At 44.4% G+C, this 21735-nt stretch overlaps 1 protein-coding gene across 2 annotated transcripts in view; it reads left to right on the top strand.

Moving 5' to 3' along the window:
* The first annotated feature begins 5640 nt into the window (after positions 1-5640).
* Positions 5641-21735, top strand: part of LOC122940988 (CMP-N-acetylneuraminate-beta-galactosamide-alpha-2,3-sialyltransferase 2-like) — a 68778-nt gene continuing 52683 nt past the window's right edge. The window contains exons 1-2 of one of the 2 annotated variants that reach the window (XM_044297958.1): positions 5641-5827; positions 18438-18696. The gene's annotated coding sequence lies outside the window, so the exon portion shown is untranslated. The remainder of the gene's footprint in view (positions 5828-18437; positions 18697-21735) is intronic. The other variant, XM_044297957.1, reaches the window with a different exon arrangement.

Genomic DNA, 21735 nt, shown 5'->3' with positions numbered 1-21735 from the left:
AGAAAACTGGCTGCTGGAAAGAAGGACTCCTCTGCTGTGCTGGGCTGATTTCTCAGGTGTGTGTGACAGTAGTGAGCTGTAGGAGACTGTAAGGGGGAAATAGGGGATTTGTTTATAGCAGACACAGATCTATGAATATGTGCTGTTCTCTGCAGAGTTCAGAGTGGCATTGGAGAGACTCTGCCCTAGGTCCCCCCAATGCCTCTGCTTTCGGTGCACCGTCATAAGTGCCCCAGCTCCAGATGCCCCCCAATGCCCCCACTCTAAATGCACCTCTAATACTGCATCTTTTCCATTTGCCCCATAATACCTCTGCTCCAGGATCACCACTATTACCCTGCTTCAGGCGATGCTAATGCCTCTGCTTTAGGTGCTCCCCCATTAGTGCCCCAGCTCCAGATGCCCCTACTCTAAATGCACCACTAATATTGCCTCTTCTCCAATTACCCCTGCTCTAGGATCCACACTACTACCCTGCCTCAGGTGACCCTAATGCCTCTGTTTCAGTTATGACCCTCCGTTTGTGCCCTTTTCTCACGTTGCTCCTCTAGCGCCTTTGCTTAGGCTTTGTTAAAGGTTATGACCTGCAAAGGTGGTTGGACTTATGACTGGAAAATTTTGCACAGTGCGTCACATTCTCCAGTATTGACACTTATGGTTTACATGGTGGTCGTGATGATATTGCGTATTTACAGGCATCACTGCTGCCATGTAAGGAGATACTGGTGGAGTGGTGGAGGATTTAAAGTGGTTGTCCAGGTTTTCAAGTTATCTTCTCCACACCATAGGGCATAACTATATGATTAGTGGGGTCCGATTCTGCGACCCCCACTGATCCCAGGAACGGGTCCTCTTCCCCGTTTTTGATTGTGTGGCAGGCCACACATATGCCCTGCTGTTCCATTTATTCTCTTTGGGACCACTGTAAATAGCCAGCGCTGTACTCCGCCATCTCCAGTGACCCCATAGAGAATAGATGGAGAGGCAGGGAATATGCTCGACCTGCCACTCAATCAGTGGGGGCTCCAGTGTTCAGACCCCCACAGATCACTTAGTTATCCCCGATCCTGTGGAAAGAGGATAACTAGAAAAGTGGACACAGGCCCTTTAACAGGCGAGCATTTCTATTTTAGGGCTCTTTCACACCTGCGTTCTTTTCTTCCGGCATACAGTTCCGTTGTCTGGGCTCTATGCCGGAAGAATCCTGATCAGTTTTATCCTAATGCATTCTGAATGGAAAGAAATCAGTTCAGGATGCATCAGGATGTCTTCAGTTCCGTAACGGAACGTTTTTTGGCCGGAGAAAATACCGCAGCATGCTGCGCTTTTTGCTCCGGCCAAAAATCCTGAACACTTGCCGCAAGGCCGGATCCGGAATGAATGCCCATTGAAAGGCATTGATCCGGATCCGGCCTTAAGCTAAACGTCGTTTTGGCGCATTGCCAGATCCGACGTTTAGCTTTTTCTGAATGGTTACCATGGTTGCCGGGACGCTAACGTCCTGGCAGCCATGGTAAAGTGTAGTGAGGAGCGGGGGAGCAGCATACTTACCATCCGTGCGGCTCCCGGGGCGCTCCAGAGTGACGTCAGGGCGCACCAGGCGCATGGATGACGTGATCGCATGGCACGTCATCCATGCAAATGGGGCGCTCTGACGTCATTCTGGAGCGCCCCGGGAGCCGCACGGACTGTAAGTATACCGCTCCCCCGCTCCCCACTACTACTATGGCAACCAGGACTTTAATAGCGTCCTGGCTGCCATAGTAACACTGAAAGCATTTTGAAGACGGATCCGTCTTCAAATGCTTTCAGTTCACTTGCGTTTTTCCGGATCCGGCGTGTAATTCCGGCAAGTGGAGTACACGCCGGATCCGGACAACGCAAGTGTGAAAGAGGCCTTAGTTTGACAAATATTTTTTAATTTTTATTTATTTTTTTGTACACCCAAAGAAAACCTTTAAGGATAGGGAATGTGAAAAGGTCCAACAGCTATGACATGACAGGTGATAAGTGTCTGATGGATAGGGGTCTGACTGCTGGGACCCCCATGATCAAGAGAACGTGATCTTAAAACCCTTGTGTACATAGATTGGTGGTAATGTTATTGAATGTCTCAGGATCCCTTTTTTCATGATCAGTGGGTGTTCCAGCAGTTAGACCCCAGCAATCTGATATTTATCACCTATCCTGTAGATAGGCAATAGGTCATTATGGTAGGACAACCCTTTTACTTCTAATGTAGATGATGTGCAAACTGAGTAGGTTACGATGTGGTAAATTTCATGCCAGACATTTATGCTTAAAGGGGTTAAAGGGTTTGTCTCACTTCCGAAAATGGCATTTATCCTGCAGTTAATACAAGGCACTTACTAATGTGTTGTGATACTCCATATTGCCTCCTTTCCATCACATTATACACAGCACGTATCCTTGGTTATTACCACCATGTAATCGAGCAGTGGTGGCTGTGCTTACACATTATAGGGAAAGACTGGAAGTGCACATAAGCCAACACCTTTGCCTATAGTGTGCAAGCACGGCCACCTCTGCTGGATTACACGGTGGTAATAACCACGAATACGTGCTGTGTATAATGTGATGGAAAAGAGTCAATATGGATAGTGTTGATCGAGCATGCTCGGCCGAACACCAGTTCGGCTTCAGCATCGCGATGCATCGAGTCAGTGTATTCAAATCTAATACACTCACAACCTTCTACATTACAGCCAAGAATCTTATCCACTACACTATAGAGCTGCATGGCCAGTTACTAAAGAATAATAAAATATGAGACTTCTGCTGTATAGTAATACTTGCCACTAGTAAGTACTCCTATACAGCAAAAGTCTCATATATTTTTTTGCAACTGGCCATGCAGCTCTATAGTGTAGTGGATAAGATTCTTGGCTGTAATGTAGAAGGTTGTGAGTTCGAATCCCACCAGAAACTTTTCAGAAATAGAGGCTAAATTAGATTTAGATACACTGGGTGTCTCCAAGCACTGACTCCATATATGGACATAGCTACAGGTCCTTCTAAAAAAAATTAGCATATTGTGATAAAGTTCATTATTTTCTGTAATGTACTGATAAACATTAGACTTTCATATATTTTAGATTCATTACACACCAACTGAAGTAGTTCAAGCCTTTTATTGTTTTAATATTGATGATTTTGGCATACAGCTCATGAAAACCCAAAATTCCTATCTAAAAAAATTAGCATATTTCATCCGACCAATAAAAGAAAAGTGTTTTTAATACAAAAAAAGTCAACCTTTAAATAATTATGTTCAGTTATGCACTCAATACTTGGTCGGGAATCCTTTTGCAGAAATGACTGCTTCAATGCGGCGTGGCATGGAGGCAATCAGCCTGTGGCACTGCTGAGGTGTTATGGAGGCCCAGGATGCTTCGATAGCGGCCTTAAGCCCATCCAGAGTGTTGGGTCTTGCGTCTCTCAACTTTCTCTTCCCAATATCCCACAGATTCTCTATGGGGTTCAGGTCAGGAGAGTTGGCAGGCCAATTGAGCACAGTAATACCATGGTCAGTAAACCATTTACCAGTGGTTTTGGCACTGTGAGCAGGTGCCAGGTTGTGCTGAAAAATCTTCATCTCCATAAAGCTTTTCAGCAGATGGAAGCATGAAGTGCTCCAAAATCTCCTGATAGCTAGCTGCATTGACCCTGCCCTTGATAAAACACAGTGGACCAACACCAGCAGCTGACATGGCACCCCAGACCATCACTGACTGTGGGTACTTGACACTGGACTTCAGGCATTTTGGCATTTCCCTCTCCCCAGTCTTCTTCCAGACTCTGGCACCTTGATTTCCGAATGACATGCAACAGTCCAGTGCTGCTTCTCTGTAGCCCAGGTCAGGCGCTTCTGCTGCTGTTTCTGGTTCAAAAGTGGCTTGACCTGGGGAATGCAGCACCTGTAGCCCATTTCCTGCACACGCCTGTACACGGTGGCTCTGGATGTTTCTACTCCAGACTCAGTCCACTGCTTCCGCAGGTCCCCCAAGGTCTGGAATCGGTCCTTCTCCACAATCTTCCTCAGGGTCCGGTCACCTCTTCTCGTTGCAGTGTTTTCTGCCACACTTTTTCCTTCCCACAGACTTCCCACTGAGGTGCCTTGATACAGCACTCTGGGAACAGCCTATTCGTTCAGAAATTTATTTCTGTGTCTTACCCTCTTGCTTGAGGGTGTCAATGATGGCCTTCTGGACAGCAGTCAGGTCTGGTTCAAAAGTGGCTTGACCTGGGGAATGCAGCACCTGTAGCCCATTTCCTGCACACGCCTGTACACGGTGGCTCTGGATGTTTCTACTCCAGACTCAGTCCACTGCTTCCGCAGGTCCCCCAAGGTCTGGAATCGGTCCTTCTCCACAATCTTCCTCAGGGTCCGGTCACCTCTTCTCGTTGCAGTGTTTTCTGCCACACTTTTTCCTTCCCACAGACTTCCCACTGAGGTGCCTTGATACAGCACTCTGGGAACAGCCTATTCGTTCAGAAATTTATTTCTGTGTCTTACCCTCTTGCTTGAGGGTGTCAATGATGGCCTTCTGGACAGCAGTCAGGTCGGCAGTCTTACCCATGATTGCGGTTTTGAGTAATGAACCAGGCTGGGAGTTTTTAAAAGCCTCAGGAATCTTTTGCAGGTGTTTAGAGTTAATTAGTTGATTCAGATGATTAGGTTAATAGCTCGTTTAGAGAACCTTTTCATGATATGCTAATTTTTTTTAGGGGAATTTGGGGTTTTCATGAGCTGTATGCCAAAATCATCAATATTAAAACAATAAAAGGCTTGAACTACTTCAGTTGTGTGTAATGAATCTAAAATATATGAAAGTCTAATGTTTATCAGTACATTACAGAAAAAAATGAACTTTATCACAATATGCTAATTTTTTTAGAAGGACCTGTATATATGGAGTCAGAGCAGGGACTCCTAAGCCGAACTAGAGTCCCGACACCCTCCCCTCTTCATAGCAGGGGGTGTCTGGTTTAATGCTCGGGTTCTCCCATTGACTTCCATTGTGCTCGGGTGCTCTGTAGACATACAGACACGGAATGCACACAGAGGTTTTTTTTTTGTGAAGTGAACGGTACAGACATGGAAATAAAATAAGTTAGTGTGCAGGAGCCCTAAGGTGGGCCCCCAGAATCAGTTACACAGGTGGGCCTTAAGTACCCCAGTCCAACACTGTATCTATCTATCTGTCCTCAATTTTCTTTTTTTAGTATTTTTATTTTATTTATTTTTTTACTTTTTCCCTCTGTAACTTCCAGAACAAGAACCAGTCTCACATTTTCAATGTCCTTTTTTGTGTTCGGCACCACAAAATTATGTAAAATTACTTAATCCTGTCTCCATTACAAAAAAAAACATTGTAATTTTTGTAGAACAGCAAATTATCGGGAATGAGTGTTCGTACTAAGGTTCGTTCTTGATAATCGGCCCTGTGTAAACCTGCCATTATGCTCCTGTCTCCTGTGTCAGGATGTCCTCAGGGCGGTGACTTTTGGTTGAGCTCAGCAGGTATGACAGCTGTAGAGGAACACGGGTTACAATGAGATGCCCCAGCATATGGTCCTTTCGTAGACTTTTGTGACTATATGCAGCAAGTTCATTACCTTCCACACTCCAGCTAGCAAAACATCTGCTAACTATGCTGATGTTTCCTGTCCGACTGTGGGGGAGGTTCTAGCCAGGATGTAATGCTGCTCTCCTACACACAGTTCACATGAACATTCAGCTGCCTCTTATTCTGCCAACAGGACGAACATCCAGGTTTTTGTGGTGGTGCCGGGGACCCTCAAGGTAATGGCATAAGAAGTGCCTGTAGGATTTTAAGGTTCTTGCCGTCTTCTAATGTGCTGGGTCAGATGCTGACTACACTTGGTGCTTGGCTTTTGTTTGAATAGCACAGATTTTATTAGCTGAGGACACGTCTAAGCTTCATTTTATGCAGTTTCTATGGCTATGGGAAGGCAAGACCAGACAGACGAGGCTTTATATTTGTACATAAAAGCACGTTACATGCAATAGGGGTGCAGCAGTAATGGCTAGGCTTGTTTCTCTTCCTATATGACACACTTTTTTTTTTCGACATTGTGAAAGTAACCACCCAAAATCATTGTAATTGTGAAAAAATTTTATGTACGTTAAAATCTCAGCTGTGTTTTAAGTAAGCTTTCATGTCTGAGCAACTTTCGAAACAATCTATGGCAGGGCGGAATATGTGCCTCCCTGGTTCTCCAGCAGATGAATTGCAAAGAAGGTTTGAAATACAGTAATTCTCTTGACTCCCTTGCAGAAATCAATACAGGAAGTCGTGCGTGTGACTGTGGGGGGGAAGGGGGGGGGGGGTGTCAGTGTTATAGTCCCTGTATGCATTGCATAGTGGCTTCTGGAGAGGAGGTTTAGACTACTGCACCAAGCTAGGGCATCAAAAGCTGCAGAAATGGGAACAATTCAAAATGAATTGCTAATGTTCAGCGTAGGATAATGCCAGCTGTGCCATGCATTAGTTTATTTGCCATGCTGCTATGATATATTTTGTACATAAGGCCTCTTTCACACGGGTGTCACGTTTTGTCTCAGGATGCGTCCCGGGTGCATTGCGGAGTAGGTACGCAATTTCAGTCAGTGCAATGTGTTTTGCACGCGCGTGATAAAAAACTGAATGTGGTACCCAGACCCGAACTTCTTCACTGAAGTTCAGGTTTGGGTTCAAGGTTGTGTAGATGTAATTATTTTCCCTTATAGCTTGTTCACGCAGCCCGGCTTCTCTTCTTCTTTCTTCAGGACCTGGGTAAAGGACCTTTGATGACATCACTGCGCTCATCGCATGATCCATCACCACGGTGATGGATCATGTGACGGACCACAAGATGAGCGCAGTGACATCACCACAGGTCCTTTTCCTCCTGCACAGCAAAGAAGAAGAAAGAAGAGAAGCCGGGCTGCGTGAACAAGTGGATTAAGGTGAGTTAAATTTATATATTTTTTTTTAACCCCTCCAGCCCTATTGTGTGCGGTCACCCTTAGATTTGATTTTCTGACACAGACCTTCCAGAGATGTTCCAAATTTATTGAGAGATATGTCTTTTCTTAGGAAATTTGGTGTAACTTAACGTACACTGCCAATTAAGACCAACATGCACAAAGTAGGTCTTAAGGAGAACCTGTCACCAGTTTTATGGTGTCCTAACTAAGGGCAACATAAAGAAGTGACTGATTCTCTTAGCAAAATGCTGGGTCACTTTCTTTAATTGACCCAGTCAATCTGCCAACATCTTGTATTGAAAAGCTCCAGCTGATAATGATGAGTCCTGAATATTCATGAGCTCCTGACTCTCTCCACCCACCTGCTGCTGAGTGACAGTTTGTTTCCATAGGAATCAGCAGCAGGTGGGCAGGGGAGTGGCTATATCTCTGAATTAAATATTCGCTGGACTCAATGACATCACACTGAACTCAAATCAGCTTATTTGCATGCGGCATCTTTGTGTGTATATTATGAGGTAACCATCTGTCACACCAGTAATTACTGGTGAATACATCTAAGGTACTTTTTAGTAGTTAATGATTGTATTTAATTAGTTAGATTATAATCAAATGACAACCAAATGCCACCTCCAGATGTTAGTTGTACATCTTTGGCAATTATTAAATGCAGATTACTCTCTAGGATAAGCACTGGGGGGGGGGGGTATTTATCAAGAAATATACACCACTTTTCCCCCCCACTCACACCACTTTTCCGAGGTGGGCATGCCGTGGGCAGGGAAGAGGGCTGGCCTGCCTGTCTCATTTACCCTTTTCTACACCAGTTTATGTAGTTGTAATTGTTCTTAAACTACGCCAGCAAGGTAGCTGGGGTAGTTTAAACCATGTCTCGTGGCCGGTGGAACCTCTACATAACTTTGTCGCATCCACCACCAACGCATGTGGATTAAGACCGGCGTATAAATCGCTGGTTTTAATAAATGACCCCCTGGGTGTTTATATCCTAATGCTAAATATAAGATGGGCATGGAATGTTTCAGGAGGACCCAGCAAGAACGAGAGTCTTCTCATTCTTAAAGTGGTTTCCCATGATTTTGTTATTGATGGCTTATCCTCAGGATAGATCATCAAGATCTAATTTATTGGGGTTTGACACACTGAACCCCATCAAATCATCTGTTTGAAGAGACCGTGGTAGTCAGGTGTGCTCCGTGGCCTCTTCTTAGTCCATTGGTGTCACGATGTACAACACTGTGATTGATAAGTTGTGAGAAAGACTCAGCACTCACTGGACCACCAGTGCCTCTTCAAACAGCTGATCGGCAGGGGTGTTGCGGGGACCGACCTACAACAATCAATATTGATACTCCCAGAAAACTCGTTTAAGGTCTCGTGTATACGGCCATAGTCGTTTTGCATTCTCTATGCAAGTGTGAAGGAGCCTGCATTAGGTGCACAGATGGCAGATTTAGTTGCAGACATGTCTTCAACTGAAAATCTATTCCATACTTTTGAATAGGGTTGTTTCTGCATCATGCACACAGATTTCTGTAAGACCCATTCAGATGAATGGGATTGTTGCAGAAATTTGCGCAACAAATCTGCCAAATGTAAATTCACCCAAATGCTGCTCTATACGACCCTGCCGACCAGAACTAGTTTCACTACTTTTAACCCAATCTCTACTCGTGCAACAGAGAGAATTCCTTTGTGTAGTGTATTGAACGAGTGACCAGATACATGTCAGGCCAAGGTCGTAACTACATCAGAATGCCAACCTGGGGCTGCTAAAGGGTAACGACAATGTGTGTCGGAAAAAGGTTTTCTTCACTATTGTCTACAAATATGCTTGTTATTTTTATATATACTTTTATATATAAAAAAGATAAAACTTATATATATTTATTGCATTGATTTCTATGGATAGCGTTAGCATAGTGTTACCAAAGATCAGTTTGTTTTCTGCGTCATTTACTTGTTCCTTTTTTTTTTACTCTGTTTTCTCATTTAAAGGGATTCTGTCACCTGCTTTTACCATTTTAAGCTGGCACCATCACTATGTTGACTAAAGTACCTTATTTCCAGCAGTCTTACTTTATTTTGTTTTGTAGTTTTGATATAAAAGCGCTTTTTATGTTATGCTAATGAGGCTCCAAGGTGCCCAGAGGGGCATTTTTTTCACTCTCCGGTGCCCAGTGACGCCCCCCTGCAGTGCCCAAGAACGCCTCCTGATCCTCAAATAACCTCCCACAGCCCGGCAAACGGTTCCGCCCCCTCCCCACGTCATAGTCTACCTGATAGAAATGCCCCGTCCTTCTTCCTGTCTGCGGCCAGAAAACTTGCGCAAGCGCAGTACCGCCTGCGGCCTGCGCCTGCGCGATCATCAACCTCCTGAGGGCACTTGCACTTGCATTGGAATCTATGATGATTTTAGCACTTTCCTATGGAGTCCTATTACAGGCAAGGACTCCACAGGAAATACTATGCAGCAGCCTCCTGTCATTCACAAAGACGGGGGCTGCTGCACACATGCTCCGGCTCCTCCGATCGCCACACGGGGAGCCGGAGCACAACCGAAAGTGAAAGCTTTCAGTTTTCAGCGCGCTCAGATACCGTGGTTAGGATTGACCACGGCATCTGAGGGGTTAAATGTCCGCGATCGGCATTACTGCCAGTTGCGAACATGAGCCGCGGGTGTCTGCTAAAAGAAGCAGGCGGCCACCCACGGCTATGGCGCCCGCAGCAGCCAGGAGTGGGCGCCATCTTTAAAGACCTGGCCAGCGCCGTACTATTACGCGCTGGCCGGGAAGGGGTTAATGTATAATTTAGAAGTTTAGCAGAATTTTTATTCCATCAAAACTGCACGGTAGGCAGGAATACACAGACAGTGAGCACTGACTTAACCCAACCTGCTTTCCCTGCCTGGATTCATTTTTCAATCACATTATACACTGCTTCCAGGGGTTATGACCACCCTGCGATCCAACAGCGGTGGCCATGTTTGTATACTATAGGAAAAAGGGCAATACATGCATAGCTATCACTGCTGGTTTGCGGGATGGTCATAATAATGTGATGGAAAAATGAATCCAGCCAGCAAAGGAGGGAATACGGTCAATCACAACACATTAGTAAGTGCCTTGTGTTTGGGGGGTACTATATCTCCTTACAACGAGCGCCTTAGTTGGCATGAGGAGACATATGGGCCATACATGCTCTTCTGGAATTCTGGGAAGAAAGGGATGCAAATGAGCTCTTAGCAAGCTCTGCCTCTAATGCCACCAGACGTAGGGCAGCTATACTACAAGTGTCTTATATTAAAGAGTAATTAAACTTTCATTCAAGTTTCTTTTTAAAAATGTCCCAAAAGCCCTAAAAATAATTTTTCTAATGACTTTATTGATTTTGACTTTTTACAACAGAAATTTCCACCTAGATCCCTGATTTCCTGCGCGCTTTAAATTCACTCATGTGGCACATTGCTATCTTGTCAGAGGTGTACGGAGTACAGACTCTACAGTTTCGCAGAGAATGAAGTACGGGTAGGAGCGCACATTGCTGCTCCTGCCAGTACCCCCAGGAAGGTTACTAACTCCTTGCATAGCACATGGGTACCTTGTAACCATGTGCTGTGCCAGGATTAGCTGACCAGAGTGGGCTCCTGCCTGTGCCTTCTTCGGTAAGCTAAGAGAACTACATGTCAGCTTTTAGCTTAGGCTACTTTCACACTAGCGTTCGGGTGTCCGCTTGTGAGCTCCGTTTGAAGGGGCTCACAAGCGGCCCCGAGCGCATCCGTCCAGCACTAATGCATTCTGAGTGGACGCGGATCCGCTCAGAATGCATCAGTCTGGCAGCGTTCAGCCTCCGCTCCGCTCAGCAGGCGGACACCTGAACGCTGCTTGCAGCGTTCGGGTGTCCGCCTGGCCGTGCGGAGGCGTGCGGATCCGTCCAGACTTACAATGTAAGTCAATGGGGACGGATCCGTTTGAAGATGACACACTATGGCTCAATCTTCAAACGGATCCGTCCCCCATTGACTTTACATTGAAAGTCTGGACGGATCCGTCTGAAGCTACTTTCACACTTAGAAATGTTTTAACAATATAATGCAGACGGATCCGCACTGAACGGAGCCACCGTCTGCATTATATGAGCGGATCCGTCTCAGACGGATCCGCTCTGAACGCAAGTGTGAAAGTAGCCTAAGCGAAGCAGGCACAGACAGGAGCCCGCTCCGCTCAGCTAATCTTGGCATAGCACATTGTTACAGGGTACCCATGTGCTATGCCAGCATTTAGTAAACCACCGGGGGGCAATATGCGTTCCTGCCCGTACTCGCTGTGCTGCACCCCCATTGATAGAGTGCAGAGTCTGTACTTGGTACACCGCTGAGAAGTCAGCGATGTGTCAGAAGAGTGAATTCCAAGCGCACTGGAAATTAGGGCTTTAGGTGGAAATTTCATTAGTAAAAAGTCAAAATCAATAAATAAATATATCGGAAAATTATTTTTAGGGCATTTGGGACATTTAAAAAAAAAACTTGAATAAACGTTTAGTTACTCTTTAACTTTATCTACATGATAAATGCCATTTGCTGAGGTGAGACAGCCCCTTTAAAGTGAACATACTGTATTTATAGCAGTGCAGTGATTCTTTCCATGTCGCCCTGGCTCCATGTGCTCCTGTATGCACTTTTCCACCACAATGAGCAGCATGCCGAGTAAATTGTGGTGCAGCTGGACACGGCTTTGTTCGTAAAGTTTAGCAAATATTTTAGTCTGTCGCGTGGTAGTCATGAGTAAACCACGGCAATCTATTTAGGGCAAGCGTGAAACATTTATTAGCAGGCCTTAAGGGAAAAAACAAATGGAATGCTAAGTGAGCGGGAAGATAGCATTTACCAGGCTGCAATTAGGGTGTAACTGAGCTTTTGATGCACCCTGGCAGACTTCTCAGGCAAAATTGCTTGGGTGTGCAACTTCACATTTTGCAATGAAAGGCAAGTGGACACATGATCTTATATGCATACAAAAACAGGAAATCTTTTGTGATATCTGTTTCCTTTTAAACGGGGTCCAGGAAAACTACAAGTCCATGCTGTTGTAGAGTCTATCAGGATTAGGTTGTCTTTCTAAAAGATACATTTCCCCTTCGTATACTTAGAGACAGTATTTTATGGGGAGGAAACGGGCACAAGCTGTTCATACACATTAGATGTATGTCAACCGAACCTATCCATTTCACCATGTACGGCCAACCATCTAATGTATGTGAGGGTCTCCTGACTCTCTCCCAATGTGGGGATCACAGAATGAACATACGACCCTGTTCACGGGATTATAGTAGGGACGCTCTATACAAACATATCACAATCACACATTGTCTTTGTCATTTTTACCTCCACTTTATGGGGGTTGGGGTGTTATTTGTACAAATAAAGCATTTCTTATTTTTGGCACACCTGTAGACTAGTACTGGTCTCCCCATAGGATTACTATCATCGGTCACCTGTATCAGGGTCCTCCAGGGCATTATAGGAGGTACGAGATACGGGATCGCCCCTATCGGGGCGGCCATTCCGTTTTCAGGCAGGGCCATAATTGTAGGGGAATCCATTAGGGACATTGCCCCTATTCATCATTCACTTGATTTCCTACATCCAAGAAGTCAAGTGGGATAGATTTATATTTGCTTTATTTCTTTTTCTTGTTTATATATATTTCTTATACATTATGGGTCGTGAATTTTAAATATAAATATTAAAAGTGAAGCTTTAGAATTAAAATGGTTCTTTCTGTGATACCCTCTCTCCCAATGTGTATGGCCATCCTAAGGCTACCAATCATGAGTATGAAGGAGCCATCTGCTTTTCTCTGACCCAGTACCGGCTAAGCCAGCCCAGGCTTTGGGCCCCTGACAACCCATATGACATATGTGCTTAGATTTAATTTTTTTTTAAATAACTTGGTACTGTATGCCTATCCATCGACTAATTGTGCCCTACCCATCATTGAGTCATGCACTGCCTCCCTAGCCCCTTTACTAGGTATAACACACTTACTAGTCAGTGACCCCATAAAAATAATACAATCCAATGTTTTTTAGATCACCCCAATAAGAAATACTACCTGCAGTGCCTGATCACAAGCACTGTCAGAGTGCCTCCCTACATGCATGTCATGGTCTCTCCTGTGACAGGGGTCAGAAGATCTAAGAGACTGGCTGCACTATATGTGATCTGACAGCCTCTTTGGTTTCACTCTTCTGTGTTCTTGCTGGGTATGACCACAGGTGTAGCTTAAGTGGTCATTCCTACTCCTCAATTTAGTCTGACCTCACCCATCATGCTATGCGGTTGATAGCTCCTTTTTGGCTGTGAAGAGCTGATGTCTGGTTCTCCTCTGAGTTCCTGTTCGTCATACCTTGGAATTGACTGTCTTTTCCCTATTTCTTGTTTGTGGTTTTCCCCTACCTTTTGGTATTAGGCCTGAGGGAATCTCCTGTTCCTTCAGCTGGGAAGGAACAGGTCATCTCTTTCCCTACTGACCCTAATGGTCCCTGCAATATGGCATCAGAAGGTGGAGACAACCGATTCCTCCACTACACAGAGGAACCGGAGTCTCCAACAGGCCTAGCAACAAAGGGGAGGAAAGCAGCCAGCAGTGGATGACATGACAGGTAAGTGTCCAGAGGCAGAAAACACCACTGCCAACAAGACAAACATGGACACCTACCTGACACAGCTGCAACAGGAACTCAAGCCATCCACGCCGCTACCACTGAATCCTGGTAATGCCCATAGGCCCAAACACACACACCAGGCAGGACCTAGCACAAACACAGAATCCAGTAGTAATAGCCTGAACCACCAAGGCATGAACCATGGCGGCACCAGGTCGCGCTGCTTGTACTTCTCCCTCCGGGGAACTCCAGGGATTCCCTTCCGGAGGTTAGGACATACAAAGGATATGCCTGGCATCCATGCTGACCTGAAACACCAAACCAGACATAACAACAACCCCAAACATAAACCCACACCAAACATACAACAAGTGAGGTAGGGTAAAAGAAACAGACACAAATGGGTGAGACATCAGGTGACATTGATGTGCCATAAGGTGGCCCTCATGGACTGGGCAGCTCCTCAAGACACTGAAGATAATCTGACCTCAGGCTCACAACTCAGAATAATAAGAGGCAACACCCAGCTCCATCTTGTACACACATTAACCCCATACACACCAGAAAAGGGAAGGGAAACAGCCTTAAAGAGGAAGTGCACACGCATGCATAACAAACAACACATTGCCACCGGCAACCATCATGAGCGGTGAAAGTGTCACGGCAAACTACCACCAAGCCGTGACAGCGACAGGTGCTGAAAAAGCTGAGAATGCCAACACCCCTGTTGCGCCTAGAGGCTCATTTGCATATACAGTTGCAAGAAAAAGTATGTGAACCCTTTGGAATGATATGGATTTCTGCACAAATTGGTCATAAAATGTGATCTGATCTTCATCTAAGTCACAACAATAGACAATCACAGTCTGCTTAAACTAATAACACACAAAGAATTAAATGTTACCATGTTTTTATTGAACACACCATGTAAACATTCACAGTGCAGGTGGAAAAAGTATGTGAACCCTTGGATTTAATAACTGGTTGAACCTCCTTTGGCAGCAATAACTTCAACCAAACGTTTCCCGTAGTTGCAGATCAGATGTGCACAACGGTCAGGAGTAATTCTTGACCATTCCTCTTTACAGAATTGTTTCAGTTCAGCAATATTCTTGGGATGTCTGGTGTGAATCGCTTTCTTGAGGTCATGCCACAGCATCTCAATCGGGTTGAGGTCAGGACTCTGACTGGGCCACTCCAGAAGGCGTATTTTCTTCTGTTTAAGCCTTTCTGTTGTTGATTTACTTCTATGCTTTGGGTCGTTGTCCTGTTGCAACACCCATCTTCTGTTGAGCTTTAGCTGGTGGACAGATGGCCTTAATTTCTCCTGCAAAATGTCTTGATAAACTTGGGAATTCATTTTTCCTTCGATGATAGCAATCCGTCCAGGCCCTGAAGCAGCAAAGCAGCCCCAAACCATGATGCCCCCACCACCATACTTCACAGTTGGGATGAGGTTTTGATATTGGTGTGCTGTGCCTCTTTTTCTCCACACATAGTGTTGTGTGTTTCTTCCAAACAACTCAACTTTGGTTTCATCTGTCCACAGAATATTTTGCCAGTACTGCTGTGGAACATCCAGGTGCTCTTGTGCAAACTGTAAACGTGCAGCAATGTTTTTTTTGGGACAGCAGTGGCTTCCTCTCTGGTATCCTCCCATGAAATCCATTCTTGTTTAGTGTTTTACGTATCGTAGATTCGCCAACAGGAATGTTAGCATATCCCAGAGACTTTTGTAAGTCTTCAGCTGACACTCTAGGATTCTTCTTCACCTTATTGAGCAGTCTGCGCTGTGCTCTTGCAGTCATCTTTACAGGACGGCCACTCCTAGGGAGAGTAGCAGCAGTGCTGAACTTTCTCCATTTATAGACAATTTGTCTTACCGTGGACTGATGAACAGCATGGCTTTTGGAGATACTTTTATAACCCTTTCCAGCTTTATGCAAGTCAACAATTCTTAATCGTAGGTCTTCTGAGAGCTCTTTTGTGTGAGGCATCATTCACATCAGGCAATGCTTCTGTGAAAAGCAAACCTAGAACTGGTGTGTGTTTTTTATAGGGCAGCTGTAACCAACACCTCCAATCTCATCTCATTGATTGGACTCCAGTTGGCTGACACCTCACTCCAATTAGCTCTTGGAGATGTCATTTGTCTAGGGGTTCACATACTTCTTCCACCTGCACTGTGAATGTTTACATGGTGTGTTCAATAAAAACATGGTAACATTTAATTCTTTGTGTGTTATTAGTTTAAGCAGACTGTGATTGTCTATTGTTGTGACTTAGATGAAGATCAGGTCACATTTTATAACCAATTTGTGCAGAAATCCATTTAATTCCAAAGGGTTCACATACTTTTTCTTGCAACTGTATGAAATCTTTATTTTTCTCAGTAATGAGGACACACATGAACATGGGACCAACACCGATGTCTTCAGCTGCCAAGTGTACATGTAACAGGTCAGCCAGTCTCATAGGTACAAATCTGCTGGCATATGACCTTCTAAAGGGGTTTCCCATGATAGGATTTGGGACCCACTCCTATCTCAAAAACGCAACCGGCAAAGTGAAGGAGGGCACACCACACATGCGCGGCTGTCCTCCATTCATTTCTATGGGACAGCTGAAAAAAGCTGAGCGCTGGCTCAGCTATTTCCATTGGCCCCATAGAAGCGAATGGAAATTGCGGCCACACAAGCGCAGTGCGCTCTCATACATTTCTAAGGCGATTCTGAAAATAGTTGAGCACGCCGCTCAGCTATTTTCGGCGGGCCAATAGGAACGCTTGGTGGTAGCCGTACCCGGCACTGCCAGCCACCACTTTGCTGACTTCATTTTCGGCTGCATTTATGACTGGGACCCTCACCTATCAGACAATGGGTGCATATACCAGTGATATTTATTTTATGCAGTTATAGAAGGCTGCTATATTCTGCAGTGCTTTACAGACATTGGCATCAAGCTTTCCCCAGTGGGGCTCACAATCTATGTTCCCTATAAGTATGTCTTTGGAGTGTGGGAGGAAAATGGAGTATACGGAGGAAACCCACGTAAACATTCAAACTCCATGCAGATATTGTACGTGGTTTCATTCGGACCTAGGAACCCAGAGCTGCAAGGCACCAGTGCTAACCACTGTGCTGCCCATATGCCCCTATTGTCTGAGATGGGAATACCGCTATAAGGCCCCTTTCACACACGTGAGTTGCACGCATTGGGGTCGCAGTGTGTGTCAGCGAGAGCCCCCGTCCTGACCTCCCAGCACTGACGGGGTCACATAGCATTATATTAATTTATGATGCTTTGTAACCCTTACAGTTCTAGAATCTATTGTATAACACTGACATGATGCTGTCAGTGTTATACAATACATTACAGAACTGTAAGTGCTTGGAGGTCAGGACGGGGGCTCTCGCTGACGCACGCTACGATTTCAATGTGTGAAACCCATGTGTGTGAAAGGGCCCTAAGGCTGGGTTCACAAGTGACTGAAAATCTAGCAGAAAAATAAACAGCGTTTTTTGCTGTGGAAAAGCCAGCGGATTTCAACTTCTTCATTGCAAAGAGGGAAATCCGCAGGAGAGATCCGCAATATAAATTGACATGTTCCGGATTTCACACCCAGGACGCACCTTTTCCGTAGCGTTTTTTTTTCAGAATTCAGAAATTCTCATCCACTTTGCTGGTACTTTACAATGCTGCGGATTTGCTGTGAGAAAATTATTGATTGCAAATCTGCAGCTATTTAGTCGTGTGTGAACCTGGTGTAAAGAGTATGAACACCATTGCATTCTTTGTTTCTGTGCTCCATTGCATCCTAAAGTTTTTTTTTGGGCTTATTAAAAAATATTCCAGGTTGTAATTGTGATAAAATAATGTATGGTACACTTTGCCCAATTTATCCCTCAGCGCTTTTGTTCCCGTTCCCCCTGCTGGGCGATAATTTGCCTATATAATCCACATGACTGCTGCAGCCAATCACAGGTTAGTGATCTGCTGCAGCGGGGTCCAGTGTATACAGGTCTGTCATCGCTGCAGCCAAGAAGATGGCATCATGGCTGCAACAGCAGGGAGGATTGGAAGCACGGGGGAATAAAATGGGTAAGGACCCTATTACACTGCACCATTTTTGGAGAATTATCGGGAATACAAATGCTTGCTCCCAATAATCGCCTCCTATAATTGAGCAGCTGATCAGCCGATGAATGAGAAAACAGTATCTTTCATCAGGATGAAAGATGCCCGATTATTGGCAGCACCTCTCCTTGTGTAATCAGGGACGTGCTGCCAATCATCATCATTGAGTATGCATCGGCCTGTGTAATCAGACTGGTGAAAATGCCTGAAGATGGGACAGTGTAATACCACCCTAAGTATACATACATATCATGCTAGCTTGCCCTGGGGAATTTTTTTTAAATAAGCCTTGTCCCATTAAACACCATGAAGCTGAGATGCTACCATTTTGTATCAACAGCTCCTCTACAGATCTATGTCTCTGGGTTTACGGCTTGTAAACAAACTGCCGTCTCGTAAATTTCCATATGTTTCCTACTTCTGCTAATTTACCAATGTATTGTTACCAGTTAGTAGGAGACATACTGCCGGATCAGGCTACATGGAGTTAATTTATAGTCCGTAGCCATGGAAACACATAGGTCTGCCTAGGATTTGTAGACCCAAAATGGTAGAAGATGTTCAATCATGACTGTATTGTAAACTTTTATTTATTTATTAGATGCCTTGGAACAAAGATAATTGTGAAGGCGCAGATACCCTGTGAGCTGCTGGTGCTGCTTTCCTTCATTTACGTGCTCACTTTCTGACAGAAGCAGGTTAAGTGTTCAGTTACGCAATGGAACTATTGAGTTAACTGCTGCTGTGCATTATTCGTTTGCTAATGAGCTCCAGTGGAAACTGTTCTTTCCTCGCCTTATGTTCACATTACTGTATCTTGTGATACAGTTATAGAAGTCACTTCCACCTTTCTCCTTCAAGTAAGTAACATAAAGGTTCCTTAAATGCTAAAATTTGCTAAAACTTAAAAATGGAAATGTATTTTCCTGGCCTATATGTATTTTGTAGTTGCATTTAGACCTTTAGTTGTCCTTTCATGTTCTGTTCATGAAGAAGACTTTCTAGTCTTGGGACATTGCAAGGTTATTCTTTGTTTCTCTGGAGGCTTTATCTGCAAGGCTACCAAGTCAGCAAATGTATTCTGCTTTTACGCTGGGACGAATTTGCTTGTTCCTCGTTCACACTAGAGTCTCGATTGTTGTGGTAGATGCATTTTTTGACAAAGCCTGACAGATCCTTTTGACTTTAATAGTGTCTCTTGGGGTTCTGATATATTTGGCCAGAACTGTGCTGCAGTCTGTGCTAGTAAAGCTTGAGAAGACATCAAAAGTGTAAACTAAGCCTTCACCAGGTTCAGCTGGGGTCTCCGTTACCTTTTGATGGCAAGAATTGCAGCATGCAGCACTATTCTTGCAATCAAAATGATGGAAGCCCTGCCAGAAACCCTAAATGACCCAATTACAAGTCAATGGAGTCCATTGGTGACCATTTGGATATCTTGCGAAGGATCCTTCACATTTCCATGGCTTCAATTGTAAACTGGTGCCTTGACACTGGCGGGAACGTAATCCTAAAATGTTAGCTATAAGGTGTAAATATAACAGGGCAAATGTATCAAAAACATGATGGGAAATTTTTTACTTCTGACCTTTGCACTGGCCCACTTGTATTTTTCTCAGAGGATAGCTAAGTAAATTTTACAGCTGGATAAAAGAGGTTCAAAGCCTGAAGGAGGTGTTTTCATCAATAATTTTTTGTACCATAAACATAATTATAATTCACTAAGAACTGTTAAATGGTAATAGACCAAGTAACTAAGTCCCTGTTGATTAAAAAAAAAAAAAAAAATGCGTCAGCTGATAAGGACAACCTACCCCTGTCCTTCTATAACACTTAAAGGAATATTCCATTTGTTTGAAGTTATCCCCTATTAACAGGATGGGGAATAACTAATAGATCGGTGGGTGTCCCCACCGATTATAAAAACGGGGGCCTTGTGCCCCCTGAAAAATGAATGGAGCGGCCAGTGGGGCATGCGTGAGGCCTCTCCATTCATTTCTACGGGGATACCTGAGATAGCCGAGTACTTTGTGCCGTTCATTTCAGAAGGGCTGCAGAGGGTACAGAGCACCTGTCTTGTGAATTCGTGGGGGTCCCAGCGGTAGGACCTCCACTGATCTAAAAGTTAAGCTCTATCATGTGGATAGGGAATAACTTTAAACAACCGGAATACCCCTTTAACTGTCACCGCTAAATCCATTTTATGACTTCCACACATACATGGCTACAGGTTCCAGATGAGTTGTAACTGGGGCAGAGCTTTTTACACAGCATGGTCAATGCCAGAAACAGGCTGGATTCCCCCTGGGTCTCATTATGGTCAATGGGGCCTGGTGGTGCTCTAGCTGTTTCCGATTATGCTGGATACAATGAACTCCGGCAGGTAGTTCCTCTGCCGGATAATTTTAACACTAGTGTGAAACTAGCCTAAAAAGAAAGTAAATCTTCCTTTTAAAGTGTGTGTGGGTATACATAAGGAATATAAAAACAACATGGAATTATGTAACTTTTTGTAGGTTTAGGTTGAGTTCACATCTGTGTCAGAGGCTCCATTAGGGGCTTCCATCAAAAACACTAGACAAAGAAGTCTTGCATGTAGGACTATTTTGTCCGCTAAACTGAGGGACTCCCAAATACAGACCAAACTGACTGCATTATAACTAATCACAGCATGAGAGCAGGGTTCTTGATTATGTTTGTTCTTGGGCCCATGTTAACTGCCAATACCCAGAAGTCCACAGCTGCCCCAGCAGCGGAACGTATGAGAGGAGTTACTGTATACTAGGCCTGAGAAGACGAAGGTAAGGAAAAGCAGCTCAGAACAGACACCATGTCGAGTAGACTAAAGTACATTGCGCATAAACAATTAACAAGCACATGAATTATAGAAGGTGCCTAAAAGCAGGTGCCATTCTGACTCATCTCTTTGTGAATCTGTCCTCTGTTAATTGGAAAAAAAAAAACTCACTTGAAAGTGTGCTCTATCAAGTTCACAACTATAGACCTCATGCATTTACATGCAATGAACCTAAAGGCAGGGGCATAACACGTAAACAAGGGGCCCTATTCCGCCATGACTACTTTCAGCGACATGTTCAGAAACACTTATGACTGATATCCTAAATACATCGGGCTAAGGCTCGCTAAGAATAACGCGCATAGTGATGTCACAGGACAGGCATAATGGACAGTATAGGAAAAGTGCGCACATCAATGTCACAATATTGGTATAATACACACAGTAATGTCACAGTACAGAAGTAAATTACACTGGCAGATCACACAGACGATTGTCAGGAGGGAAGCGTTCCCTCCCGACAATCACCTGCTCGTCAGAGGAGTAGACTGCTGCTATTACATAGTTGTCAGTATGGGGAGGAGCAATCGCTAATGCCATTGCTCGTCCCCATACTGAATCATTGTTTAACGGCAGCAGATTGCGATTAGACACCACGATCTGCCGCCGGCAAACAATTATAGAAGGTGCCCACTAGATGGCGCTACAGAGACCTCATTCTGCCTATCCCTTTTTCCAGGAGGGCATTGCTAGACCAATAAAACTCCTTATACCAGTTCTGGTGCTCTCCACAAGGCGAAACAATACCCATAAGACCTAAAACATGCCTTAATTTTCTATGGGCTCTATTCCTTATTTTTGTTATCTAAATGTTTACCAGGAAATTATACTGGTCGGTTAATTTATACTGTATTATTCAGCTGGTCAGCAGCAATTCTCTTACCTACAGACATTAAAATGGGTTGTGCCAAGTATTAAAGCAATATACCCCCTAACTGATTGCTTGGGGTCCAACTGTTTTATGGAAATGCATTAAAGGGGCTGTTCAGGATTAAAATAAACATGACTGCTTTCTTCCAGAGTCCCACCCCTGTCCATGGAT

This window comes from Bufo gargarizans, chromosome 6, assembly GCF_014858855.1.
Source record: "Bufo gargarizans isolate SCDJY-AF-19 chromosome 6, ASM1485885v1, whole genome shotgun sequence".
Classification (NCBI taxonomy): domain Eukaryota; kingdom Metazoa; phylum Chordata; class Amphibia; order Anura; family Bufonidae; genus Bufo; species Bufo gargarizans.
This window is presented reverse-complemented; position numbering and strand designations above follow the sequence as displayed.